The sequence below is a fragment of the Cucurbita pepo genome, chromosome 10, assembly GCF_057944985.1.
Source record: "Cucurbita pepo subsp. pepo isolate OVF chromosome 10, ASM5794498v1, whole genome shotgun sequence".
Lineage (NCBI taxonomy): Eukaryota > Viridiplantae > Streptophyta > Magnoliopsida > Cucurbitales > Cucurbitaceae > Cucurbita > Cucurbita pepo.
The window spans coordinates 9,292,205-9,318,587 of NC_141807.1; the positions used below are offsets into that span (position 1 = coordinate 9,292,205).

General features: G+C 35.8%; 1 long non-coding RNA gene and 1 other non-coding gene across 2 annotated transcripts; both read left to right on the forward strand.

The window, feature by feature from the left end:
* The first annotated feature begins 1,234 nt into the window (after window positions 1-1,234).
* Window positions 1,235-3,055, forward strand: LOC147790618 (uncharacterized). The gene is made up of 3 exons (XR_015422759.1): window positions 1,235-1,557; window positions 1,664-1,718; window positions 2,302-3,055. It is a non-coding gene; the product is annotated as an uncharacterized LOC147790618 (long non-coding RNA).
* A 6,021-nt stretch (window positions 3,056-9,076) lies between these two features.
* TRNAP-UGG (transfer RNA proline (anticodon UGG)) lies at window positions 9,077-9,148 on the forward strand. Its single transcript has one exon. It is a non-coding gene; the product is annotated as a tRNA-Pro (tRNA).
* The last annotated feature ends 17,235 nt before the right edge of the window (window positions 9,149-26,383 follow it).

Consider the following 26,383-nt stretch of genomic DNA (forward strand, 5'->3'; position numbering starts at 1 on the left):
GAGATCAAGTTCTTATCAAGCTGAGACCAAAACAGATCAGATTTCGCAGCCGAAAGGACCAGAGACTAGTTTGAAAATATGAAGGCCCGGTTGAAGTCCTTAAAAAGATCGGGGCTACCTCCTACCGAGTTGCACTACCCGCATGGATGAAAATCCACCCAGTAATTCATGTGAGAAACTTGAAGCCCTATCACCCTGACCCAGACGACCACCAACGGAATGCAACCACAAGACCGAGCATCGATATGAAGCAGAAAGAAACAAAAGAAGTAGAAGAGATCCTAGCCGATAGGGTTAGGAAGATAGGAAGACCTGTACGGACGATTCGTGAATTCCTTGTCAAATGGAAGAATCTCCCTACAGAGGAAACAAGCTGGGAACGCGCCGAAGATCTGAACTCCGCCGCCACCCACATCGCAAGGTTTGAAAGTAGTCGGTTGACGGGGTCGTCAACCAATTAGGATGGGGAGGATGTCACGGTCATGCTCGTCCAGGGCATGTTGCCCATGGCCGCATGCCCATGACAAGCCAACCCTTGTCATGTCTTTTCATTCTAGTGTTTTTTCTTTTGTAATTCTAGGGCGTATGACGCCTCAAAAATATCATGTCTAGGTCTGCCAGACTTAAAATGGCTCAGAATGTACTATAGGGGGATATGACTAGTTGTCAACTTCTCCCTACCCAAGGTTATATATGCTAAGCCGTTGTTATCTTTCTTTTGTTTGCTTATATAATGTCTCTTTCCAAAATCTCTCTTTCTAAAATCTCTCTCTCTTCTCGTTTTCTAAAACCTTCTTTTAAAATCGAAGCTAGAGGCTCGATCATACGTCGCTTGGCCGTAGGCGACGCGAGAACAAATTGGCTTAAGCTCACTTGTCGCTGGAAAGTGAGTGCCGCACAATCGCTAGTCCGCTGCCTTCGAAAGCGCGATTGTGTCACCATGCAGTCACGCTTTGACATTGTGTGGTTGAGTGAAATTCTCAACCTTCTACTTATTTTTGGGATTTCTTTTCTCCGTATTCATTGTAATTTATCTTGATACAAACAAGTTTATTCTTGTAGGGAATGTATTAAGCACATGGATTTATTAATTACAGTGAACTTTTGTATAAAACGAAGTAAATACAAATGGAGTAACATGAGATAGAAGTAAACATAGTAATAAAAAGAAACTACATAAACTTCAAGGAAGTTAATCCCATTTTACAATATTTTTCAATTGTAGCAAAGAAGTTGTAATACCCGAAGAAAGAAGAAAAAGAAAAAAAAAAATATAGGAAAAGTTGAGAGGGGCAAATAGGTAAATTTGCCCCTCCAACCACCTAAGGGGTCCAAACGAAACCCCATCCATAATCCTGCAAAAGAGAGATAGTGAGAGAAAGGGGTAGAGAGAACCTTGAGAGAGAGGAGAAAGGATGAACCGCCGGAAGACTCACCGAAAACTACCGTCGGAGTCTATTCCGGTGAAGATCATGCAAAGAGACTTTCTTGGAAGGGAAAAGAGAATGTGGGTGGCCGGAGTCCCATTTTTCATCAAGAAGTCGGAAAACCCGCAAGGTAAGGATCTTGAACGTTTTCTAAGATCTACGGTTTTCCTTTGTGAATCAAGATCTGAAATCTTGATATATTCATCTAGAAACAACTCTACGCATGATTTGTGAAGAAGTTTGGCCGAGACCTCAACCCGAAGGCGGAGATCCGAGAGTCGTCTGAGAACGGTGAGCGAAATTCCGACCTTCTTAACTCGTCCAGTAGTTAATCAAAAATTACGAAAAAATACGAGGACGTAGCCAGTAACACGATCTAAAACTTTGTTGAAAGAATCATGTCGATCCGATCTATAGATCGAAAGATATGAAAATCGGAAAAGAAGGTTGTGTTTCGGTTTTCAGAGGGGAGAGAAGAAAGAAGAAAAAAAAGAAAAAAAAAAGAAGGGAGTCGGCCGGCGAGCGGCGGACGGTGGTGACAGGCGCCAAACGGCTGCGACAGGTGCCGGACACGCGTCGACCATCAGCTGGAGCAACGCAGCTCCAGTGAGGCGTCGACACGTGTTGCCTGCAAGCCTGGCCAAACCGCGACGCGAGCCGACTGGACCGGCCGACCCGCGACTACGCGGAGGCGGGCGTGCATGGCAAGCGCGCGTGCAGCCTGCGACTGGCGCCTCCCTGCAAGCGTGGCCACGCACTCCCAGCGTGCTGCTGGCACGTGAGCGCGCGTGGAACGGCCAATTTGGCCCGGTTGTTTTCTGTTTTCCCGATTTTTGTTCCGGTTCCAGTTCTAATACTGTTTTTACGTGAATAGGGACTTAATTTAGAGAAATCAGTATTTTTGGACACCTCACGGGCAAAGAAACGCTAGCGAAAGGGCACGCGTCAACCAGGTAAGTCACCACCCGGTATTTAGGAAGAAATACTTGTAGGGTTCGCTTGGATTGTATGTATGCATGTTAGTAATTTTGCCTTAAATTAGCTCTCCATGAATGAGATTAATTAGATGGATTGTTATGATGTGTTGGGTGAATTATCTGAGTGTTGCTTGTATGCCTTAAGCTTCCGTTGTACGTATACATGAGTTTAATTTATGTTAGAATTGTGTATGCTGGGTTTCGGGTGCTTGATGGACGAATTCGCCCCATTGAGCGCGAACTTCATTCTCTGGGTGCTTGATGGAGGTCATCGCCCCATTGAGCCGGTATGCCTAGTTTGCATGAATTACATACTATGATGTTAGAAGAAGATTGCATGCACCCTCTGTTAATTGCTAGGGCCCATTTCTATGATAGGATTAGGGAATTTCTGTTAGGAGCGATATGCCGCTCTAGACAGACTTAATTTTCCCCTAGAAACTTAGCGGTTTACCACGGCAAGAAAGTACCTAGGAGGGTTCATAGATTGCTAGCGTGAGAACGGTATCTATAGCTTTGTGGGAGGACCAAGGGTCCCTGATCAGTCCTTACTGCTCTTAGCCATTTCGCATGGGAAATGTGTCCCCACGTCGTACAGCCCATTAGCTGCATGGGAACGGGTTGGGTCGCGCCCCCCATAGGAGGACTATATGGGTGTAGGGGTATTCAATACACCCCTAGGCTAGATACCATGTAGTCCTAGATAGCCATGTAAAGGTAGCGCCTCATAGAGAATACCGACCATATCAGCTTGGCATAAGGAACCTCTAGGTGACTAATGAAAGGACGATGAACCGGTGAAACCCAAGGGGCAAGCCCCAAGAGACTAAGGTTAGAACCTGATGTTCTAGAACCAAATTAGGAAACCACGGGAGTTCTGTTAAATTAAGATGCGAAGAGAGCCTACAAGTAGGTGGCTTACTGAGTATAATTTTTATACTCATCCCGTTCTCCTTCATTTTTCTCAGGTGTTCACTGGCTGCTGGTCGAGGTAGAGGAACGTTTGAGAGCTGTACAGTCACAGAGGGGGTCGTTCCGGAGCGTCAGTCCCTTTTCGGTCTTTTAGAGTCTTTTGTATTTCATTTTATATTTGCAATTTCTTTTGTAATAATTAACAAACAAAATTTCTCTCTTTTGTTTTAATTCAAAGTATTTTTTTTTTATCTTTTTACTTTGGTTTTCTTTTCTTTTATTTTCCTTTTGTTTGTTTTCGATTTCGTCTTTTTGGTCACGATTCAATTTTTCGAAGCCTCGAAAATCGGGTCGTGACATAAGTAGTTTTGAAAACTAGCCACTCCATATGAATCTATGTTTGGAAAACTAAAATAAAGAAAAAATAAATAAATAAAAATATTTTTCAAAAACTTAGTTGGGGTGAAATTTTGCTTAAAATTCAAATATTTTTATTTATTTATTTTTTTTAAATTTATAAAAGGATAAAACACATAATTTTGAAATAAATAAAAAAACAAAAACAAAACAAAATAGTTATCAAATGGGCCTAATTTTTAACATATCTATCCCAAAGGAATGCATGGGCTCTAGTGGCAATGCTGCTTCAACTGTGTGATAGACCATGTAAAGTTAACATGACAATAATAGTAGGTTCTAAAGCACAAAAAGATGTGGATAAATTTCATATATTGAGGTGCGGAAAACATATACACACGGGCAACTAAAAATGATAGATCCACTATAAGGGCATTTGGTCTAGTGGTATGATTTTTTATTTTTTTTACAAATGAGGTGGAATGAACAAACAAAAATAATGAATTTAAAATTACCAAACAAAATATCAATTTTCAAATTGAATGGAAACATAAGACCATTGGAAAAAAGAAAAGGACAAAAGAAAAATATTAAATACATTTTCAACTAATGCATTTGGTTGAGAGATATTATGGCCAATATAAGAAAAATATAGCATTAACTAATTTTCATGGACAGATATGGATCCTGAGCATACTAAAATGACTTTTATTATTGGTATCAAACCTATAACAATTCATATTAGCTAAATCTTCCAATTGATAATTAGGCCAGAGAAAGAACTTGAATTTATTTTTATATCTATCAACATGTTTGCTACTTTTATCTAAAACTTGATCACGAGTTTTTCTTATTTGCATTGTAAAATTATGTATTTCTATGGATATCATTTTTATTTCTAGAATTGAAACAAAAACATGTGGATAAATTTCAAATATTGAGGCGCATAAAAGATATGGACCAGCAACTAAAAATGATAGATCCACTACAAGGCAAATTAAATGAGTGAAGTATTTTTCTTCAATTTGGCATGGACAATTGGATTCACGAGAATTCTCACAATTCGTCGTGATTTTCATTCCTTCCACTGGGACTTTTATTTTTATTTTTAACTATTGTATAAACAATTTGATACACCATAAAATATATCTAATTTATTATATCATTAAAGTTTATCAATTGATGTACTTAAAATGCATTTTAAATGAGTACGAAAATTAAAAAAAAAAAGATTATATATCGAGTACAATCGATTACTTATTGTCTAACGACTCTAATTTTCCATTAAAAAATAAGATCCCTACGACATGCATGTCATGACTACCAAGTGCAGAAATCCTTTAAAATAATTTACTGAAACAATGCTATGGACTCAAAGATTCATAAAAAACCATTTAAACCAACAAATTTCGAAATCAAAATACAATAATTTAAAATAATGCAACACATTTATCAAATCTAAGGGCTACTACATCAAATGCAAATGCAACTACCTTGACTTCACTTCCATGGTCTCCACAGTGACACCGTCATTCATACATTGTTGGCTTACCTTTACCTAAAAAAATAAGTCGCACGTGACTTGAGTATTTAAAAATAATTAGTAAGTAACCCCACTATTCAGGTTAAAAAATGCAATCACATACAATCATGGTGGGATCTATCTTTTCTTAAGACATCATGACCTTATTCTCTACTTCAAGTTCGAGTAAAGTTTGATGTATAGTACTTCTCTATACACAACCACACATACATACATGGACCCACTAAGTGAGCTCATACACATACCCCCTAGGTCTGACTGTAGGTTAGTGTACACCCACATTGTCGGAAGCCACAAAGGGAAATGAGCATGCATAATATCATCGTGTACATAATAAGAAAGTGTACACATGTCTACTAATCATAACAAGGAAGTATCTCGACACATGTGACATGAAAAATGCATTTAAAGAAGTTTCAGAGAGCGAGAAGAGGATTGTGATAGAAGTTGCCCTAGGTAAAACTTCTTTAAATGTCTTAGCCAATCATGACCTCTTAATGAGGAGTCTCTTCGACAACCATAACATATGGACAACAAATGTCTTAGCCAATTGTGACGGTCATGATTGCTCAAGGCGTGTCGCCCAAATAATCGGTAAACAATAACATTGCCCCAATAACCTTCTAGGACAACAAATCGTTTACAAGTATGACTGAGACATGCAACATGCAACCACATGCAACACGCCTTGGGCAATCATGACTGTGACATCTACCCCCACACAATTTATTGGATGAGGCTGACTTTAGGTCTCTCGATGCGCTTCCAGCTGATCTCATAATGAGGAGTCTCTTCCAACCTACTAGGTGCTGTTGAAAATCACTTCTCGGTTTGTTGAGTCTTCATGTCTTCTCTGTTCGTGTCTTTCCTACTTTCTTCGCTTGAAATTTTTCTTATTTGTACGACGTCATACCACCTGCTTCTACTTGATGTCTTCTTGGTCAAAATAATAACGTTTCAAGTTACTAACGTGGACAACAAGGTTAGTCCGCATCCATAAGAGCAATTGGATTCTATATGATGTCTTCATAATCTTATGGATAACTTTAACTAGTCCATAGTATTTTTCACACCAGTTTTTTGTTCTTGTTGCTTTGAACTCGAAGTTTATCTGAACTTAACTTATATAAACTCTTTATTTTTCTTGAAATTATTGTGGTTGACGCTTCCGACTAACCCTTCTCTTCATCTGTCTAGATGATATTTCTGCGTGAAAATGTGTAGCTTCAGTGGTTTGTTTCTGTCTCCCTTCTTCAGTATCTTACCTTGTTTTTGTCACTTCTGGTGGGGATAAATTCATTATCTGACCTTGTTTTGCGTCGTGGTGTTCATGTAGTGTCAACAAGGTTTCTATTGAGGTTAGCTTACTCGAGCTCCCCTTTTCAATTACAACAGTAGTAGCAAGCGTAGATTCATCATGGCTATGATTCTTTCTCAACTGTAGTATCAACATCATTTTCAACCCTCTTGGTTGATGGATGTTTTTCTGAATGATCATCAGGTTAGACTCCATTACTACTAGACATTTTGCTAGGGGCATGTAAATGACTTCGTGTTTCAGCAGGACGTTCATTCCTGACACGACGTCGAAGTCATCCATTTCAACTATCACTAAACAATTTGCCTAGTCCAAGGCTCTAGCTTGATTAGAGTTCTCATTGTGACTCTTAAGACAGGTAAAGCTTCCAATTTGACGGCGTTCATCTTTCCTGTATCTTGATCCCAAAGGATGTTAAAATATTTTGCATCGGTCTCCATCATGAGTTGTGGGTGGCTCTAGAGTTGACAATGGTGTTCCTTACTACTTTGTGCTTTACCCAAACCTCACATACATAATATATATATATTCATTTAACTATAACACATATGGTCCATGATAGAATTGTAAATCTTATGCTCATTAATATTATAATGGCTACTACATAAATTATAACCTAAAGTTGATAATTGATGTCCAATTAGCCAATCCTAAATTTGTAAACATTGTGGAGTGATTGAAATTACAATGGAAGTAGTTTAAACTCCTAGTACCTTAAAAGGAAGTTGGTCTCTTCTAATAAAACACGAAGTTCTCTTTAATATCATTAATACTAAAACTGCGTTCAATTTAATTCCATTTTATTGTCATCTTGAATGACGTGTATGATATATTCTTGATTTACCTTGATATTTCATATTAGTTAAGGTTTTTGCAAAATCACAATTAGACAACAACAAAGATGAACTTGGGTCTGTTTATTATTTTAAAGAAAATTTCTTTCTCTATCTTATTCCTAATAACTCTGCAACTAAATTCATATTATGCTAAGAAACAAATTTTTTACTCGCAAGAAGTAAAATATGCAACTTTAACTAAAATTTCATCTAAACAAATTTTATTGTCATACAACATAAATGACAATTATAGCCTTCAAACAAAAACTAGAGTAGTTGTGGTGAACGAGATAGAAACTCTAGTGTTCATCCATAATATACAACCACTCCCTAAATTATGAACTACAAATTTGAAAATATAAGTTGTAGTTGAAAATTACCTAAAACAATCCCCTAAATCCAAGAACTCGTGTCCAATTAGTAAATCCTAAAGATAGTAGCTAACATAGAGTAATTGAAGCTCCACATGAAGTAATTTAAAGTTTCAGTTACTTAACTAAAGTTTATCTCGTCTTTAATGAAGCATGAGTTGCACTTAAGTTCATGAAATGTTTATAGACTCCATCTCTTAGTACTATTAATGCAATTATATTTCATATGAGTTTGTCATAAATCAAACTATGGTACATTCAATACAACTTCATTTTCTTGTCATACGAAGCAGAATAGAAGAATTAAATCAAACAAACTGATGAACTGAGCCGAATAAATCCAACCCAACCCAAACTGATTGGTTTGATTCATTTGTTGGGTTGTAGTTTATTCCATAACACTTGCATATTAGAACAATTCAACATTACATGCCTTACTTACAAGTAAAATACTAGGCCATCAACTTTTTGTTTTATAGTCCAACAACCGCTCAAGAAAATAGATTTCAAACTTGAGAGAAAAAAATATATTGAGTAGTAGTTAAAAATGTTGAATTATTTTTAGAAAGGGCATTTGGTCTAGTGGTATGATTCTTGCTTAGGGTGCGAGACCGTCTAGTGGTATGATTCTTGCTTAGGGTGCGAGAGGTCTCGAGTTCAATTCTCGGAATGCTGTGCTATGTTCTTTTCTCAAAAGATAAGCCTTAGAGAAAGCAATTCAACAGCAAGCTAGTGTATTATCATTTAATGATAATGCTCTTTTAATATTATTTACTTGTGTACTCCACGATATATGTCTCAAATTGATAATGCTTTTTTAATATTATTTACTTGTGTACACTACGATATATGTCTCAAATTGAACTATCAAACTAAAACTTACACTAGAAAATAACTTTTATTCTTTTTTCTTCTCTCTATAGTAATTATGATATATGTCTCAAATTGAACTATCAAACTAAAACTTACACTAGAAAATAACTTCTATTCTTTTTTCTTCTCTCTATAGTAATTATCGCAAACCCTATGTAAATAATTTAAGTTCAATACTAAAACTTACTCTAGAAAATAACTTCTATTCTTTTTTCTTCTCTCTACAGTAATTATAATATATGTCTCAAATGGAACTATCAAACTAAAACTTACACTAGAAAATAACTTCTATTCTTTTTTCTTCTCTCTATAGTAATTATTGCAAACCCTATGTAAATAATTTAACAGCGGTCTAGATCTAAAAGATATAATAATAATTGCTCATGGATTTAATTAACAAAGAAAATAAATGAAATAATGATGATACATTCCATAAACAACTTAATATATAGTCCATAATAAGGGCATTTGGTCTAGTGGTATGATTTTTGCTTTGGGTGCAAGAGGTCTTGAGTTCAATTCTCGGAATGCCCTGCAAAAGAAAAAAAGGACAATTTTGAAAGAAAAAAAAAAACAAAAGAAACTAAAATAGTTTTAGTTATCAATGGATCCTAACCCAAAGGAATGTGTGGCAATGCACAACTTCAACTTTTATATAAATTTCATATATAGAGGCACGGAAAAGAAAGAAAAAAAAAACAAAAGAAACTAAAATAGTTTTAGTTATCAATGGATCCTAACCCAAAGGAATGTGTGGCAATGCACAACTTCAACTTTTATATAAATTTCATATATAGAGGCACGGAAAATATATAGATTAGCAACAAAGAATTATAGATCTACTATAAAGGCATTTGGTCGAAGTGGTATATGATTATCATTTTAGGTGTGAGAGGTCTCAAGTTCGATTCTCAAAATGCCCCCAACAATATTATCTCAAAATGAATTATGCAAGATAATATGATTTAAAATGTGATTTTTAAACATTGAACCAAGAAGATGAGAATAGAGAATGAAACATATATTCTTCAAATAGGTCTGTTGTCACAATCTTTTTAAGGAAGATGGGCCGAAATAAATTCATTATGTCACCTTGATGTTGTATTCTAAGTCATTATGTCACCTTGATGTGGTATTCTCAGGGGCCGAAGTGCAAAGCCCCGTAGTCTATTCTCAGGGGCCGAAGTGCAAAGCCCCATAGCCTCTCCATGGTCAGGAAGGCAGGCGAACCGCGCACACTCAAAGAAAAAAAAAAGAAGATCTCCTTTTTCTATCACACGTAGAATTGTCATTCTTTTGTCTTTTGAAACCCCTTACCTTATCAGTCATCAGGCATATTTTTGGTATCATATATCGAGATAATTATTATGAAAAAGCTATTCCACTAGTGTGACTTTATCGGTCATACTATTTGAATAGCCTGAAGTCATCATAGCCTCTCCACCGATTTCGAAGACTCCTTCGGCATCAATGTGCTCCAATGAAAGAGATCAGACCCTTTCCTAAACTAGAACTGGGCACAAAACGCCGAGGAGAAAGTCGAAAGCGAGCTCTTTTTGCGTATACGCAATCTCGAAACCCAATTAGCTCAGGGACTCTCTCCTCAACCCTGGCAAGTATGAGTGTTTGGTAAGAGAGAATGTCGAATGAGAAAGACATTCGATTACGGCAACATTTGCAACTACCAAAGTGCACTAAACCTAGTAGAGATCTGTGACCTAACGATAATGGAACTTCAAGCCCATTTAATCAATCCGCTTTCTATCTTATTGTTGACCGAATCGGATGCACGCCAGGCCTAAATTCTCTCTCAGTCACCCAGAGACGAAAGGAAGATCATATCCGAAGTTTACGAATCGAAGAGAAAGTGGATCTGTGTTCTACACGCTTTCATTTTCAAAAGCTTCGCTTGCCTACGATACTTTATTCAGGATGTGCAAAAATACGGTCATCTCTCAGCCGTGTATAGAGAATTCCTTGATCATTTCCTTGGCAGATAACACAAATGAAATCGCTTCCCTGACCTCCCATCTTATGAGATAATTCTTGTCTTGTTGGTTTGTTGTACTATTCTATACCTCTCTCGATTGATAGAAAGACGTTCGGGAGCTGGGAGGGCCTATCGTGAGGGAACTTTCCTTCTCACGGTAGGCAAAGGCAAAGCGGGAGCTGCATATGTCCACGGTGATCAAGGCAGAGCGACTCCTTCTTTAAAAGATGTTGGTTTTATCGAAACTGTTAGATCCGCTTTCGTTAAAGAAAAAATAGGAGCTCTTGGTTTGGCCGATGTCGATTCGTATGGCAATGTGGACTCGACTCAAGATGAGGATTCCGCTTTTCATACTGCTGCTATGAGCCGAAAGAGCTGGTAAGCTATCTCTCTAAACGAAAGGAAAAAGCACATACGCGTTGACCTTGTTGCAAGGGGCGGGGGCCAGCCAAAGAAGGTCAGTCGAACTAGGTTAGGACCCTTATCTGGTTCAGCTAGGTTATTCCATGCGAGAATGTATGCGTATCGGTATCCTCTTTAGGACCGGTTGCTTCCTCTTTTTGTTTATACGTTTGGAGAAACCTGTTAAGCCCGCCTTTCTTATCAGGTGTGATTCAATCTTTCAGCTCAAACTTTCTTATCATCCGACGGAAAAGGTAGGAGTACGACTACCTTTTCCTTGCCCGAGCCAAGGGATCATTCAGTTTCTACCAAAAAGTTCGCTATCTATTAGTTGCCATAATCGAATGTATTTCTCATTTCATGTTAGCTCCTCCAAGAGCTTCACGGTCTATAGTAGACGAAACCTTGGACTTCTATCGGACTTAAAACATTACCTGGTGAGCTCGCCGTTGAGGGTTGGCCTTACAGGAGATCGAGCAGCCTTTCTTTCCCTACCTGGTATGCTTTCCCGCTTATCGTGCAACTAGCCAACTAGCCAAAGAGAGAGGGAGAGGGATCATGTCAATCAATTTGTATGTGCATTTTGTCCGTCCTGTACTTGCCTGCTTAGCTTTCTTACCCAACATCTTTGGTTTCTCCCTGAACCAAGAGGTCCTACTTATCCATACTCAACAGTCACACTTTCAGCCGAAAGACTGATTTTTTTTCATAAAGTCGGTTCATAGATCAAGAAAGAATGAAGCTGCTTACAGGGATGGTTATGCGATATGTCTTTTCATACTTGCCTTTTATTTAACCCTGCTATCAACCTAGCCATTCTCGTTTGTTTCTTTAAGGGGTCTCCCCACTGTAGATTACTCGGATTGGTTCTCGAGTCCCTGTGCCAAAAAGGATGGGCGAGTTTGGTTTAAGTGTTCATCGATTGGGTGGATCCATATGCTTCGGGGGGGGGGGGGGGGTTGAGACGAGGTGTAGCGCAGTCTAGTCAGCGCATCTGTTTTGGGTATGTTGTCCGCTAAAGGTTTTAGAAAATGGGGTACAAATTTTCTACATAGGTCATCTGTGGTCACAATCCTTTTAAGGAACATGCTCCCAAATAATCGGTGAACAATAGCCTTTATAGAAGTTTCAGAGAGCAAAAAGAGGCAGAATAGAGAATAGGAGTGAGTCGTGCAAGGAAGAAGGAACTAGTAGGTTTAATTTGGGTTCGTTTGAACTAAAAAACGAACAAAAAATTTTCAAACGAACCCAAATTTAAAACTCATTAGCCCAAAGTCCATATGTGGTTAAAAAAAAAAAAAATCTTCTGTGGCTCAACCCTTATTTGCAGGCCGCATCCAACCATTTCCTTTTCAACCTACACGTATGCTCCAGGCCAAACTCACGTAACTAGTCAGAAGATGCGCCCCACAACTAAACGGAAGACAAGTGTCACAATCGCACTCTTGCAGTAGTGAGACAATGATTATGTGACATTTGTTCTAATCCAATGAACAAGTCAACCATGCAAATTTTAGACTAAACGAACAATAGTAGTGTATGCTCGAATCACGTTTAGAAGAAATATTTTAGAAAACGTGAGCGAGGAAATACGTTAAAAACAATTTCAAATAAAGCAATGTTATAAGCTAAAAGTGAAGAAACAACAACTGGTCGCTTGAAACAATTTTTTCTTTGCATGACGTCATACCACCTGCTGTTACTTAATGTTTTCTTGGTCGGAATAATAACGTTTCAAGTCACTGACGTGGACAACAGAGTTAGTCTGTATCCATAGGAGCAATTGGATCCTATATGATGTCTTTCTAATCTTGTGGATAACTTCGACTAGTCCATAGAATTTTCGCACCAGTCTTTGGTTCTTGTTGCTTTGAACTCAAAGTTGATCTGACCTTAACTTATCATAACTCTCTATTTCCTTTGAAATTATCGTGGTCGACCCTTCTCTTCATCCGTCTGGATGGTCTATTGGGTGAACATGTGTTGCTTTAGTGGTTTAGTTTCTCCCTTCTTCAGTAGTGGTGTTAACTTGGTGTCTTTGCCAAGCATTTGAGTGATTAGTGACAAGAGCTTTTAGAGATCAAATAAACCCGACTGTGAACATGCCATTTTGCTATTTATAGAATTCAACTAGCTCAGGCTCAGCCGCATGACATCTATTTGTGGTAGGCGACATAAAACTAATCTTGTGATTTATCTCTCTTGGTGGGGTTAAAACCCAATATCTGACTTTCTTGTTTTGGGTCGTGGTGTTCATGTAGTGGCAATAAAGTTTTTGTTGAGGTTGGCACACTTGAGCTCCCCCTTTTCAAATACAACAATGGCAGCAAGTGTAGATTCATCATGGCTAAGATTCTTTCTCAACTGTACTATCGTCATCATTTTCACCCCTCTTGGTTGATGGATGTTTGTCTGAATGATCCTTGGGTTAGATTCCATTACTACTAGGCATTTTGCTAGGGGCATGTAAATGAGTTTGTGTTCTAGGAGGATGTGAATCCCTGATTATTTGGGCTCTAGAATGTTGGATATGAAGGCTGACTATTTATAGTAAAAATCTGATAGAGATATATATACTAAATATTTATATATAGTAGGCGGTTACATATAGTGAAGCTATATATAATAAACTGAAATCATATGTATACTCATTAATAAGTGCTTCCTAAATGTACATTTCTCATTCTCCATATCCTCTCTTTGCATACCTGAAGTCATTAATACAAAACCATTAGTCAATATTTCTTCTTACATTTTCTCTATCATGTTCTTTGTGTTCATTTAGATCAAGTATGTGCGTTGTTTTGTGATTCTAATAACTGGTATTAGAGCGAGGAGAGATTCACCACGAACTGTGAAGATGGAAAGTTCAAAGACTGGAATTGAAAAGTTTGATGAATTCGATATCAGTTTCTAGAAGATGTAGATTGAAGATTATCTATACAAGAAAGATATTCAGGAACCATTTTGGGGGTGAAGCTGGATACCATGACCACGGAGGAGTGGAAGCTCAAGGATTGTCACGCCGTAGGGTTAATCTGGTTGACGCTGCCAGGGAACCAAAGAAAGTGCGATTGGAAAGGGTAATACAGACGTTTAGGGACCATCTCAAGTTTCTTCATTTCTAGTACCAAAATTGCATGGATTAGAGGTCTCGCACTGTGCAACGACAACTCTCTGTTTTCCTAAGGCTAGTCAGATATCTCATGACCACTCTTTTCCTCCTCACCATATCTAGACACTATAACGTTGATCCAATATTGTCTTATATAGTTAACGTTCACTCTTTAACGTCCAAGGACATTTTATAACTACCACGAAAATCAAAACATACAATAAATTCATACAAGTTTTACAACATATCATATACTACAAAATAGGGTTAGACTGCTTACTTGGTCGCGGAGAGACGTGTCCTCGAGCTGAGTCGTAGAGATATACGACTCTTTATCCTAAGAAAAAATCTATATAATTTTAAATCTAGCTGCTCTGATACCAATCTGTCAAAACCCAAATGTTAAGGGTTCAAAACTCAAATAGAAACTAAAATTCAGAGTGAAAACAAATAAAAATAAAAGTAAATTAATATAAAATAAGAAAATGTTGTAAAATTAAAATGAGATTGAGAAAACAACACAACATTAAATATAAAATTAAATTAAATTATAAGACGGTGTTGTTAAAATTTATCCAAACAGAAAAGAAAAAAAAAGTTTGGGATACAATTAGAAAAATAAAAAGTACAAAAAAACTCAAAGACAAAGACAACCTAACGCTACATAACAACCCCATTTGTGGGTGCACAACCTTTGAAGGCTCCCTCATCAGTTCTATTACGAACCCATCCAAAATAATCACACTTGTGACCGCATCTCCTGACTTTAAACTGCTAGTCTAAACATGGTTTCTTCACGAAAGCTTTAGAGATAAATCTATCTTTACAAAAATATTTTTCTCTTAATTTATAATTAGTCATAAAAAGAAATAATTAGGTACAAATTTGGTCTAGAATTCAAAACTTTCAAATCTTACTATTCCTTAACGAGATTCAAATCCAGATTCTTGAACTCCTAGTACCTTAAATAAAGTTGGTCTCCTCTAATAAAACACGAATTTCTCTTAAGATCATTAAATTCTTATAGACTCCAAGCTCAATATCATTAATACAATTATGCTTTATCTTGAACACGCCAAACATGAAACTAAAGTGCTTTCAATTTAACTCCATTTTATTGCCATCTTGAATGATGTGTAGGGTATATTCTTGATTTACCTTAAAGTTCTTGTGACATGACAGTTCATATTAGTTAAGTTTTTTTGCAAAATCACAAGTTAAAAGACAACAACGATGAACCTAGGTCTATTAGTCAATTCAAAGACAATTTCTTTCTCCATCTTATCGATAATAATAGTTTAACTAAATCCATATTATGCAAAGAAACAAGTTTACGACTCATAAAAACAACTACCTAAATTATGTCCTAAAAATTTGAAAACATAAGTTGTAGTTGATAATTACACAAAAATTTCCCTGAATCCATGAATTCATGTCCAATTAGTCAATCCTAAAGATTGTAACTAGCATATAGTAATTGAAGCTCCACATCAAGTAATTTAAAGTTCCCCTTACCTAACTAAAGTTTATCTCATCTTTAATGAAGCATGAATTGCAATGAAGTTCATGAAATGCTTATAGACTCCAACTCTGAGTACTATTAATGCAATTATGTTTCATATGAGTTTGTCATAAATGAAACTAAGGTGCATTCAATACAACTTTATTTTCTTGTCATACGAGGCAAAATAGAAAAATTAAATCAAACAAACTGATGAACTGAACCGAATCAATCCAACCAAAATTGATTAGTTTGTTTCTTTTGTTGGGTTGTTGGTTTATTTGATAACCCTTGTATATTATCACAATTCAACTTTGGGTGTTGAAGAAAAGGCATTTGTTTTAGTGGTATAATTCTCATTTGGGGTGCAAGAGGTTTTGAGTTCAATTCTTGAAATGCCTCTATGTCTAAGTCCTTTCTTATCTAAGGACTTAATCCTCATAGTCTTTCTTGATACCTAGGACCAAGGCTTCATACATACTTTGGTCTAGCCCCTATGTCTAAGGACTTCATATTTGAAATCAACCTTACTTCATACATTTTATACTTACCATCATGCTCTTAATACTCATAGTCTTTCTTGATACCTAGGCCCAAGGCTTCATACATACTTTGGTCTAGCCCCTATGTCTAAGTCCTTTCTTATCTAAGGACTTCATATTTGAAATCAACCTTACTTCATACATTTTATACTTACCATCATGCTCTTAATACTCATAGTCTTTCTTGATACCTAGGCCCAAGGCTTCATACATACTTTGGTCTAGTGGTATGAATGTTCGATTCTCAAAATGCGCCTTCAAGAGATTGTAGTATGAAAGACATTTACCAAGTACATAAATACATTAAAATAACACAAGTGACACATATGTAAACTGTGTTATTAATATTTTATTTCTATTACATCTTTCCTTATTTATGAAATGACGAGCGGAGATATTTTTCATTTTCACAATTACTGATGACGGGAGGTTTAGGATTTTTTAATGTAAGAATCGTGGGGATGTAGCTCAGATGGTAGAGCGCTCGCTTCCGATGTGGAAAGTACGGAGATCGATACCTTACATCTCCAAATGAATCGATCACTAAAGTTATGAAATAATGAGCGGAGATATTTTTTCATTATCACTAAATATATTATTCCATCTTTCCTTATTTATGAAATAATGAGCGTAGATATTTTTCATTTTTACAATTATTGATGACGGGAGGTTTAGAGTTTTCTGATATAGTCGTGGGGATGTAGTTCAGATAGTAGAGCGCTCACTTCTGATGTGGAAAGTACGGGGTTAATACCTTGCATCTCCAAATAAATCGATCACTAAATATATTATTTCTTTTCAATTTTTCTTATTTACGACGTAATGAGCATGGATAGTTTTTCATGTCACTATTATTGATGACGAGACATTTTGGATTTTGTGACATAAGAATCGTGGGGATGTAGCTCAAATGGTAGACCGCTTGCTTTGCATGTAAGAGTTACGGGGATAGATACCACACATCTCCAAAATAAAACTATCTATTATTAAATATATTATTGAAAATTATTGCTTTTCAATTTTTACTTATTCATGACAGGTTGAGTAGCGATATTTCTTCATTTTCACTATTATTGATGATGGAAAATTTAGGGTTTTGTGATGCAAGAATTGTGGGGATGTAGCTTCGCTTAGCATGCGAGAGGTACGGCTTAGCATACAAGAGGTACGAGGATCGATACCTCACATATCCAAAAGAAACTATTTATTATTAATATTTTATTTCTATTCAATATTTCCTTATTTATGACATAATATGCAGAGATACTTTTTTATTTTCACAATTATTGATAAAGGGACGTTTAGGGTTTTCTGGTGTAAGAATCGTAGGGATGTAGTTCAAATGGTAGAGCGTTCATTTTCCATGTGGAAAGTATGGGGATCAATACCTTACATCTCCAATTGAATCGATTACTAAATAGATTATTTATTTTCAATTTTTTCTTATTTAAGACATAATGAGGCGGGATAGTCTTTCATTTTCACTATTACTGATGATGAGATGTTTAGGACTTTGTGACATAAGAATTGTGGGGATATAGCTTAGATGGTAGAGCACTCGCTTTTCATGCAAGAGGTATGGGGATCAATACCCTGCATCTCTAGATTTTCTTCATTTTCACTATTATTGATGATGGGAATTTGAGGGTTTTATGACATTTTCACTATTATTGATGATGGGAATTTGAGGGTTTTATGACATTTTCACTATTATTGATGATGGGAATTTGAGGGTTTTATGATGCAACAATTGTGGGGATGTAGCTTATGATGGGAAATTTGGGTTTTATGATGCAAGAATTGTGAGGATGTAGTTAGATGGTAGAGCTCATTTGCATGTGAGAGGCAAAGGAATATCCCCATCTCCAAAAGATACTATTTGTTATTAATATTTTACTTCTATTCAATCTTTCCTTATTTATGACATAATTAGCGGAGATATTTTTTCATTTTCACTAGAATTGATGACGGGACATTTAGGGTTTTCAGATATAAGTATTGTGGGGATGTAGTTTAGATGGTAGATTGCTTGCTTAGCATGCGAGAGGTACGGGGATCCGATCGATACCCCATATCTCCAAAAGAAACTATTCGTTATTACTATTTTATTTCTATTCAATTTTTCCTTATTTATGACATAATGAATAGCATTATTTTTTTATTTTCACTATTATTGATGACGAGATGTTTAGGATTTTGTAACATAAGAATCTTGAGGATATAGCTTAGATGGTAGAGCGTTTGCATCAAATGTGAGAATTATTGGGATCGATACCATGCATCAACAAAGGAAACGATTACTAAATATATTAATTCTTTTAAATTTTTCCTTATTTACGACATAATGAGCGGGGATAGTTTTTCATTTTCAATATCATTGATGACGGGAAGTTTAGAGTTTTTTGATGTAAAATCGTGGGAATGTAGCATGCGAGAAATACGGGAATCGATACCTCGCATCTCCAAAAGAAACTATTCGTTATTACTATTTTATTTCTATTCAATATTTTCTTATTTATGACATAATGAGTAGCGATATATTTTTCATTTTCACTATTATTCATGATGAGACATTTAGGGTTCTGTGACGTAAAAATTGTGGAGATGTAGCTTAGATGGTAGAGCGCTCGCTTTTCATGCGAGTTGTACGGGAATTGATAAACCCCATCTCCAAAAGAAAGTATTTAATTTGTTATTATATTTTTTCATTTCACAATTATCGATGTCCCGCATCACCAAACCAAACTATTTGTTATTAATATTTTGTTATTTTTTATTTTCACTATTATATATGATGGGACATTTAGGGTTTATGATGTAAAAATTCATGGGGATGTAGCTCAGATGGTAGAGCGCTCGCTTTGCATGCGAGAGGTACGGGGATTGATACCCTGATCTCCAAAAATAAGACTATCTATTATTAAATATATTATTTCTTTTCAATTTTTCCTTATTCATGACACGTTGGGTAGCAATATTTCTTCATTTTAACTATTATTGATGATGGGAAATTTAGGGTTTTGTGATTCAAAAATTGTGGGGATGTAGCTTAGATGGTAGAGCGCTCGCTTAGCATGCGAGAAGGATGGGGATTGATACCCCGCATCTCCAAAATAGAAAAATTATTTTTTTAAGTATGAGTTAATTTAATATGTTATGTATAAGGTGGGTACGAGAGAAAAAGATAATATATAAGGATTATTATATCATTATGGCTATGCCATTTTTATAGATAAAAGAGAGTAATGTCCCACAAGCACATATAGAGAGGTTGATGAATTCCTTAAAAGATAAGAGCTTATAGGAGGGCCGTAATGCATATGACGGAACTTCTTCACAATTGCAATATCTGACCAATAAATATTATTGTCATTTATAGCTTCTATCACAATAATATAAAATTTGGGGTCAAAGCCTATATCGGACTGAAAATTATATCTACCACCTCTGAAATTTTCCATTCCACAGCAAACCTTCCAATAACTTGCACTTCTTCATCATTGACATGGTCGAATCTTAAAACAAAGTCTAATTGAGGCTCCCTCTATTAGGAGATAGCTTCGAATCAAATTCTTTAGTTTGGACAATGGTTGCATTGTTTTAGTCAAACAACCAAGATTAATGTATTACCAATAGTATAAACATTTTGTACGTGTATTTTCTTACATATTAACAATTGTATACAAATAATAATTAAATTTATGAGTAGAAGTTTGGATAGAGTTTTATTAAATAGGTAATCTTAAATTATATCTAAAAATATATAAGATTTTTTTTCTTTCTTTTTATATACATTTAGGAGAACAAAACAAAGATTCAAGAAGATGTCATTCCTGCCATGTTTTAATTTGTATTCTTTCTTATTTCTCGAACATTAAAAAAAAAAAAAAAAAATTATCCTCTCTCAAATATGGTTCGTTATTTGATTATTTTCTCTTGAGTGAATTTTAAGTGAAACACATCTTATACCCAAGTAATTGCAAGATGCAAGCTTCACACTAAGAGGAATCAAAGTTCCAAGTATCAACGTCCTTAAGTGTCAATTTTTATTCTCCATCTCAACATAAATTGAACTTATTTTCGTGAAGATATCTATGTATACAAGCAAAATATCTCATAGTCACAAAAATAAAAATGAGATATAGATACGAGACATAAATATGATACTAAATAGATATGGTAACTATTAGGATTAGATTTGATTGAGTTATTTGGATTAGATTTGATCTAGTTATATGAATTAGATTTGATTTAGTCATTCTTCAATTGGATGAGAGATTTCTCCCAATTCTTCTGATCTTTCCAGTTTTCTTTGTCTGTTACTAACATTTTGGTAACATTTTGGTATCAGAGCCATGCTCTTTCTAGTTTTCTTTTTCTGTTCCTAACATTTTCGTATCAGAGCCATGCCCTAAACTAGTTAAAACTAGAAGCAGCAGTCTTCTACGTGTGTCATAATAAAAGTATGTCGATGGAGAGTCCACTTGTGCAGTCTGCTAGAGGAAGAAGTCAAGGTCGTGGAAGCTTTAGAGCCAGAGGAAGGGGACGAGGCAGACAAACCTTCAACAAAGCCATAGTGGAGTGCTATAACTGTCACAAGCTAGGACATTTTCAATGGGAATGTCAAAGCAATACGAGATGAGGTAGACAAACCTTCAACAAGGCCACAGTGGAGTGCTATAACTGTCACAAGCTAGGACATTTTCAATGTGAATGTCAAAGCAAGGAGAAGGAGACAAACTATGCAGAGAGTCAAGAAGAGATGTCGCAGATGGCTTACGTGAATATGAATAAGGCAATTATAGAAGATATGTGGTTCCTTGACTCGGGATGTAGCAATCATATGTGTGAGAAGAAGGAATATTTTTTCAGATTTTGATGGAAGTTTCAGAGATTCAGTGAAGCTGGGCAACAACTCAAGCATGGTTGTAACCGGAAAGGGTAATGTACGGCTGGAAGTGAATGGAATCATAATGATAATCACAGGAGTGTTCTATGTGCCAGACCTGAGGAACAATTTGTTGAGTATTGGTAAATTGCAAGCAAAGGGGTTACCTTTTTGTTTCAAAATGAAACATGCAAGGTGTTTCATCTTGAGAGAGGCTTAATCATGGAGACAGAGATGTCTTTGAATCGAATGTTCGTATTGCATGCTATATCTCAACCTGTAGCAGCCGTTCAAACTCAATTGAAACTTATGGGGAGAAGTTGTTCAAGGTCTCTGTCGTACACTCACCACTCCAATTCCTATCGCCATAGTCAGAGAAGCAAGAGGGACCCAAGTCCTTCCCCCTATGATTCCACTACCTATTCCAAGAGAAGCAGCCGTTCAAGTTCCCTCAGCTGCCAACGCAGAAGTAGGTCTTCCTCGTTATCTCCTTTCCCCAAATCGTCCAGTTCCAGTCCTAGTCGTGCATCCACTGATTGGAATCATTCCATAGAGAAGTTTAAGAAAGAGTAAGAAGAGAAGAAAACGTGTGAAGCAGAGTTGAAGAAGTTAGAAGAAGATGCTGTTAGGAGGATGTAAGAATTAATTCAGAAGAATGTTGAAGAAAGGCTAAACTCTGAAGAGACTAAATTAGAAATACAGAGGCGAATAGAGGAAGGTCGCACGAAGTTGTTTGATGATGTTGATGTGCAGCTTGAGAAAGAGAAAGAAGGCGCTCTTACTGCTACAAAACAAAAAGAAGAACAAGCACGAAAAGAGAGAGAAGAGCTAGATAAAATGCTGGAAGAGAATAGAAGAAGGGTAGAAAAAGCACAGCGACGATTAGTTCTGGAGCTGCAGTGGAAGGAAGAAGAACAATATTGTGAGCTCGAGTTGATTGAGAGACAAAAAGAGGAGGCAGCTTAGAGAACTAAGCTAGATGATAAGAGTTTGAGTTATGTTTTGCTGGGAGTTAGTGAAAAGTCAAAAGCTTACAGACTCTACGATATAGAAGCGGCAGATGAAAATAATGATATAGAAGCGGTAGATGAAAATACTGCAGAGCAAAATATTTCATCTGGCTCTTTGGCTGAAGCAAGCTCTCCTAGCTCGAATAAGGCGAGGAATAAGAGACCACCAATCTTGAAGAGAAACTATCCAAGTTCAAACAGTGACCGGTCAAATTCTCTACCACTAAGCCATGGATCCATTTTGTAGGATTTTCACCTTAGTGATCCCTTAGAAATAGTGTCAGTCCAAAAAGTGTAACAAATTTCTATCCTAGATAGAAGGGCCCAACTAGGTTCGAATTGGTGACCTCTTGATCTGCAATTAAATGCTTTAACATTGAGCTATGGTCTCATTTTGTATGATCTCAACCTTAGTGACCCCTTCTACAGATTATCGGTCCAAAAGTGACCCTATCGAATCGGCTATGGACCAATTTTGTATAAATTGGTGGATTACCTATCGGGAATTAAACACAGGTCGTTAGATTCAAAGTCGAAAGTGCTAACCACTACACCATAGAACCACTTGTTAAACTTTATTTTCGCAGCGATTTTGATAAGCGCCAACAACGCTGGATTTTGCAAAGCTAGAGATCGTAGTTTGCTTACCGACTTTCACAAGGTGTTTTCAACTTCTTTTATAAGTAATTGAATTTTGAGTCCATGCAAATGATTGGTTGGATTAGTATCAGTTTGAGAAGACAGAGGAGAGAAGAGAGACTTGGTTAGAAACTCTCCCATAGGTAATCTCCAAAGGTGTTTTCAACTTCTTTTATAGCTAGAATTTTAAAATCAAACCACAGCAAAATTTACTTCTATCTAGCAAAATTATTTTTTTTGTTTGAAACAAGATTATTCCCTTCTTTTTCTCAAACTAAATTTGACTCTCCAATAGATTTTAATAGTTTTGTTAATTAAATTTTCTTTAAAATTTATGTACACTGAGTACAATGGAAATAATATATATATATATATATATTTTTTTTTACAATTTTGTAATTTGTATGGTATTATTGGAGGCTTTTGAATGAAATATGATAATTTATTCTTTGTCCTCCTTGACAATATTTAATAACTAATCATTTTAATATTTATACTCAAATATACTAACAAGTACTAGTAACACTAGTCTCAATGACTTAAAGAATACAACTATTATCTCGAACTATAAACAATTTAATTCCAACCTATTCTAATGGACAAACGCTTTATTAGAATCTATTGTAAGATTTCACTTCATCAATTTAAGTAGCGTTCAACTACAACTATAAATATCAAATTCTTAAGTATTCATGAACAAAATCGCCTGACAATGTCTCTTGGAACTATTTACCAAAGGTGTTGGAATGAGCCGTGTGAAAGGGTTGTCTTTAGATGCTTTAGTACCAATTAAGGATGTCAATATCCTAGTAGTGCAGAATGCAGGAAGGTTCGTAGTTGAAAAGAATAATGAGAATAGTGGACATTGTTTCATCTACAAGCGTGTGGTGAACGGTCTGGTTGATATGACTAGAGAACGTCGTCCTTGTAGAATTTATATTATTGTGATAGAAGTTATAAATAACGATGATATTCCTTGGTCTTTTATTACAAAGGTGCATAACTTTCTTTTTGTGCATGTGATATATCCATCGCCACCTACTCATAAGCTCTCATCTTTTAAAGAAGTTCTAAGTTCCTTGTCCACAAGTAGCAATACAACTACTAGAATGCTATCTCTACTTATAATAAGCCCTCTCTCTCTCGAAAAATATGTGTGTCTTTGTGGATGTATTACTCTCTTTTATTAATGAAATATGGCATAGTCATAATGATATCATGAGTATCTTTTCTATCCCTCCCTTCCTTATCACTATATAAAGAATATGAAGATTATAAGTAAAAGTGTACAAGTAATTTGTTACTTTTGAACTTAAAATGCTTATAATTCAATTTATCTTTGTTATCAACAATAATTATCAAACGGTATATAATTTTGTCCAAGTAAGGTCGCTTCTCATTTCCTATATGATATCATAACACAAAATCGAGCGGAAGGGTTAACGATAAAATGATAACAAAAACCCATTCGTCGAACTAACTATAAACGAAGGGTTAGTTGGAAACCATGTCTATACTTCTTTTCTTTAATCACAGGTAACTAAAGATATATAAGAACAACAGAATATGGCATGCCCAGTCAAAACATAAAAAATTTCTTGCCATGTTATAGTTAATGAATATGGTATGCACAAAGATCCGACGTCACACTTCATGATTGGAGACTAATACAGTGAGCTATGGTCGTCCATACCGTCCTTTGGTCCAATTATGTCAAGCAAATCTTGCAGCAAGCAAAGAGTTTCTAATAAGTTCGCTATTGCAAAGAGCTCGGCTTAAGGCAAAAATGTCTCTGATGTGAAAGGCGCACCAATTCAACGAGATTTAAGTAACCATGAATAAGACACATGATACAGTTGGTAAACGAAACGATGTCCATGACTCTTGTTATTTTCTTCCACTACAAACCTTCTAGCCTCTTGCACTTTTTTGTCATTGACATCCTTAATTAAAATTAGAATTGAAGGAAACACTTCTCCACAACTCGTTATGGAACACCTTTGATAGATAGTTTCAACAGATTTACTTTGCCGAGAAATACTTTAAAATTCGATATTTATAGTTGAACGCTACTTAAAGTGATAAAGTGAAATCTTACAATAGAGCTTAATAAATAGTTTGTCTATTAGAAGAGAGTTTGGAATTAAATTCTTTATAGTTGGGATAAGGGATGTTTTAGTCAAACGAGTATACTTTTTAGTTTTAAAATAAATTAATTTTTTAGTTTAAAATAAATTGATTTTTTAGTTTTAATTTTAGTCCGAATAAATTAATTTTGATGTGGTGTTATGTATTTTAATAAAATTAATATTAACTTAATCAACAAAAATTTATATTTTTTTTAAATTATAATCTAAATTAATGAAAATAACATTGAACTTTGCACTTTATCTAAAAAAAATACTCATAATTTTTTTTTAAAAAAATACTATTGAATTAAAAAAAATAAAATAAATAAAAGCTTCAAAACTTATGAAGGAATAGAGGGCTAAAAGTGCTAAAAAAAATCATTCCCCCAATTCAATCCACCATTGAAGAACTTCAAGAAAAACTTTAAAATCCAATATGAGGATATATGATGACTCGTCGAGCAAGAATGATTCCAATCAGTTTCTGCACCTCCAAGGAATGCTTCCATAGAAGACCACGAAGAAAAATAACCTCGAGAGCGTGCCAAATTGAAGGAAATAGGTTTCGAAATTAAATTGGGGATAAGAGTCAAAATTCCTATCTACAATCTCTTTTCCTTCAATTAAGGATTCCTCTAGCTTCAGAGGAAGAAGTTGAGTAAACTTGATGAAGGAATCGAGAGCTGAAACGTCGTAGAATAAGCTACCCACGAGATAGAAAATCTGGCGTTTCGAGTGAGTTGCATACCGAGAACGATTTCTGGAAATTAAGGTCCTACACTCAAAGACGTTCCTCCAAACCAATTCCTTTAGCATGAAGATAGGATATGGAAGAGGTTCAATGAAGAAATAGGGCCTTGAAACCCCTAGAATCGGCTACCCAATAAGAAATCCTTTGTTTTATCTCCAGCGATAAATCAGATTTTGGATGAACTTTGGTAGCGAATATCTTAGGCTACGATCCACGAGAAGTTATCAAATAAATCCATTTTTAAGTTTTACGAAGAAATCGAGGAGAGAAACGCTGTAAATGTGGCTGTACAGGCCGAGTTTCAAATGGCAGCGACGCGAAAAATGCGCATCTTCTTCCTGTTCAGAGGAAGAAAACGATGATACAGCCAGTTCAACTAAACTGTCCAAGTCAACTCAAAATTTGACATTTTCTCGGGTTTTCTCAATAGATCTTATTTTATGAAATGTTGTATGAATCCTTATCCCGGAAGGTTATATAAGGTAATGAAGTTTGGGAGTTATTGGAAAACTTTAGTTAGCGAAACCAAGATATGGGAGAAAATGCTCATCGCGATCCATATAACTAAAGTGGTATCCCTGAAATAATAGATTCCCCAGATGTACCCTTGGTCTCTAATAGATACTACGTGCACAATATCATGCTGGGCTATTCCTAAGAACTCATAAGTTCCAAGCTAGACCCAAGACATTATGCATAAACCTAGGATCACCAAGAATCCAAGAAAACACCTAGGTTAATGCAAACATCATGCTTAACAAGTTGCTAGGATCCATGCCTGAAGTAACCATTATCTCACTTC